At 38.1% G+C, this 4,273-nt stretch overlaps 1 pseudogene; it reads right to left on the bottom strand.

The window, feature by feature from the left end:
- Nucleotides 1-916: 916 nt before the first annotated feature.
- On the bottom strand, nt 917-991 carry LOC115305770 (annotated as a pseudogene).
- Between the last annotated feature and the right edge of the window lie 3,282 nt (nt 992-4,273).

Genomic DNA, 4,273 nt, shown 5'->3' with positions numbered 1-4,273 from the left:
TAAAATCTTTTTTTCTTAATTGTAGTGTTTATTTTTGAGAGAGAGAGAGAAAGAATCCCAAGCAGCCTCCATGTTGTCAGTGCAGAGCCCAATGGGGAGCTTGAACCCATAAACTGTGAGCTCATGACTTAAGCTGAGATCAAGAGTCAGATGCTTACCCGACTGAGCCACTCAGGCGCCCCACTGCTAAAACTCTTAAAAGCAACAAAACACGTCATTAACTTCCAAGGGAAAACCCATAAGGCTAGCAGGAGATTTTTCAACAGAAACCTTGCAAGGCAGAAGGAAATGCCTGATATATTCAAAGTGCTGAATGAGAAAACTCTGCAGCCAAAATACTCTATCCAACAAGGCTATCATTCAGAATAGAAGGAAAGAGAGAATTTCTCGGACAATCAGTAATGAAAGGAGTTTGTGACCACTAAATCAGCCTTTAAGAAATATCACAGGGGACACTTTGAGTGGAAAGGAGAGATCAAAAGTGGCAGTATAAGAGCAGGAAACATAAAAGCAGGAAACATGAGTATTTCTATTAAAAGAAATCTATCAAGGAACTAACACACAAAAAAAGGATATAAGATATAATACCTTATCTAAAACATGGGGAGGAGGAAAAACATGGGTCCTCACCTAAATGACCAACAACTTAATATAGACTGCTGCACGCAGAAGAGGTGATCTACAAATTAATGCTTACTATGTACCAAAACCCACTAATAAACATGCAAAGAGTAAAGAGAAAGAAATCCAAATATATCATTAAAGCAAATTAGAGAAACATCAAAGAGAGAAAGACAAGAAAGGATTAGAGAACATCTCCAGAAACAACCACGCAACAAGTAGTAAAATGACAATAAATACATAGGTGTCAATAATTACTTTGGATGTAATGGACTAAACACTCCAGTCAAAAAACATAGGGTAACAGGATGAATTAAAAAAACAAATGACCTATCTACACTTGATCTTAGCCAAAAGGCCGAGAAGCAATATAAATGACCTATCTATATGCTGCCGATATAAGATTCATTTTAGACCTCAAGACACCTACGGATTGAAAGTGAGGGGATGCTTGCACTGTTGACGGGAATGCAGACTGCCGCAGCCATTGTGGAAAACAGTGTGGAGGTTCCTGAAAGAATTTAAAAATAGAACTACCCTAGGACCCACCAACAGCACTACTAGGAATTTATGCAAAGGATACAGGAGTACTGATTGCTAGGGGCATATGTACCCCAATGTTTATAGCAACAAATGCAGCAATAGCCAAATTATGGAAAGCACCTAAATGCGCATCAACTGATGAATGGATAAAGGAGATGTGGTTTATATACACAATGGATTACTACTTGACAACGAGAAAGAATGAAATCATGCCACTTTCAGCAATGTGCATGGAACTGGAAGGTATTATGCTAAGTGATATAAGCCGAGAAAGACAGATACCAAACGTTTTCACTCATATGTGGATCTTAGGAAACATCACAGAAGACCATAGGGGAAGGAAAAAAACTAGTTACAAACAGAGAGGGTGGGAGGCAAACCACAGGAGACTCTTGAGTGCAGAGAACAAATTGGTGGTTGATGGGTGGGTGGGGGAGAGGGGAAAGTGGGTAGTGGGCATTGAGGAGGGCACTTGTTGGGATGACCACTTGGGTGTTGTATGTAAGGGATGAACCATGGGAATCTACCCCCAAAACCATGAACACACTGTACACACTGTATGTTAGCCAATTTGACAATAAGTTATATTAAAAACAAAGGGGGGGGTGAAGAAAAATTTATCATGTCAAAAGAAAAAGTAGCAATACTTTTATGAGAAAAAATAGTCTTTAAAACAAAGACTGTGGGACACCTGGGTGCGCCAGTCATTTGAGCGGCCGACTAGGTTTTGACTCAGGCTTGTGGGTTCAAGCCCCATGTTGGGCTCCATGCTGACAGCGTGTAACCTTCTTGGAATTTTCTCTCTCCCTCTCTCTCTGTCCCTTTCCCACTCTCTCTCTCAAAATAAATAAATAAACTTAAACAAAAACAAAGACTGTAGCAAGAACTAAAGAAGGCTACTGTATCATAATAAAGGGGACTATTTATTTATTTTAAATGTTTATTTATTTTTGAGGGACAGAACGAAGAGTGTAAGCAAGGGAGGGGCCGAGAGAGATGGAGACACACAATCTGAAGCAGGCTTCAAGCTCTGAGCTATCAGCATAGAGCCCTACATGGGGCCCGAACTCACAAACTGCAAGATTATGACCTGAGCCAAAGTCAGCCGCTTAACTGACTGAGCCACCCAGTGGCCCCTAAAGGGTACAATTGAATAGGAAGATCTCACAATTGTAAATATTTATGCACCCAACGAGAGAGCACTCAAGTACATTAAACAATAACAAAAAACATAAAGGAACTAATTGATAATAACACAGTGATAGAGTACTTTAACACCCCATATACATCAACAGATCTTAACAAAAATCACCAAAAAAAACACACATCTTAACAGAAGATCACCAAAGAAACAGTGGCTTTGAATGACATAATGGACCAGATCGACTTAAGAGATATATTCAGAACATTCCATCCTAAAACAGAATACACATTGTTTTCAAGTGTACATGGAATATTCTCCAGAATAGATCACAAGCATAAAATAGGCCATAATTATTTTTAAAAGATGGAAGTCACACCACACACCTTCTCTGAATAAAATGCTATGAAAACAGAAGTCAACCACAAGAAAATAAAATCTGAAAAGACCACAAATACATGGAGGTTTGATAACATGCTACTACATCGAATGGATTAACCAGAAGGTAGAAGAAGAAATGAAAAAATACATGTATACAAATGGAAATGAACAAACAATGATCCAAAACCCGTGAGATGCAGCAAAAGTGGTTCTGCGAGGGAGTATGTAGCAATAGAAAGCAGCCTACATCAAGAAGCAAGAAAAAATCTCAAGTAACCTAACCTTACACCTACAGGAGCAAGATAAAGAGCAACAAGTGAAGCCTGAACCCAGCAGAAGAAAGGAAGTAATAACGATCAGACCAGGGGGTGCCTGGGTGGCTTAACAGGTTAAGTGTCTGACTCTCGATTTGGCTCAGGTCATGATGTCACAGTTGTGAGACTGAGCCCTGAATTGGGCTCTGTGCCGGCAGCGTGGAACCTGTCTGGGATTTTCCCCTTCCTCTCTGCCCCTCCCCTACTTGTGTGTGCTCTCTCTCAACATAAAATTTTAAAAAAAAAGATTAAAGCAGAAAAAAGTGATACAGAAACCAACAAACAAACAACAACAAAAAAAACAGATAAAACTGGAACAGATCAATGAAATTCAGAGCTTGTTCTTTGAAAAAATTAATAAAATTGATAAAGGCTTTAGCCAGAGATATCAACAAGAAAATAGAAAAGACCCAAATAAATAAAATCACAAATAAGAGAGTAGAAATAACAACCAACACCACAGAAATACAAACATTCATGAGAGAATTATTATGAATAAACTATATGCCAACAAATTGGACAATTTAGAAGAAATGGATAAATCCCTAGAAACATCAAATTACCAAACTGAAACAGGAAGAAATAGAAAATTTGAAAAAAAATCGATAACCAGCAAAGAAATTGAATCAGTAATCAAAAAACTCAACAAACACAAGTCTAGGACCAGATGGCTTCAGAGGTGAATTCTACCAATCATTTAAAGAGGAGTTAATACCAAAAAAAAAAAAAAAAAAAAAAATTAATACTTGTTCTTTTCAAATTGTTCCAAAAAAAAAAAGAGAAAATGAAGGAAAACTGCCAAAATCATTTTACGATCCCAGCATTACCCCAATAACCAAAACCGGATAAAGAAACCACAAAGAGACTTATAGGCCAATATCTCTGATGAACACAGATGCAAAAATCCTCAACAAAATACTCACAAACTGAATCCAAAAATACATTAAAAACTCATTCCCCAGGGCCATGTGGGTGGCTCAGTCAGTTAAGTGTCCCAACAGCAGCTCAGGTTATAGTATCATGGTTTGTGGGCTTGACCCCCATGTCAGGTTCTGTTGACAGCTCGGACCCTGGAGCTTCTTTCAGGTTCTGTTTCTCTTTCTCTCTGTCCCTCCCCTGCTTGTGGTCTCTCTCTCAAAAATAAATATTTTAAAACATCATTCACCATAATCAAATAGGATTTATCCCTGGTTTGCAGATGGTTCGATATTTGCAAATCAATGTGATACATCATAAAAGAGAAAATAAAATCATGATCATTTCAATAGATGCA

Source organism: Suricata suricatta, chromosome 10 (genome assembly GCF_006229205.1).
Source record: "Suricata suricatta isolate VVHF042 chromosome 10, meerkat_22Aug2017_6uvM2_HiC, whole genome shotgun sequence".
NCBI classification, from domain to species: domain Eukaryota; kingdom Metazoa; phylum Chordata; class Mammalia; order Carnivora; family Herpestidae; genus Suricata; species Suricata suricatta.
This window is presented reverse-complemented; position numbering and strand designations above follow the sequence as displayed.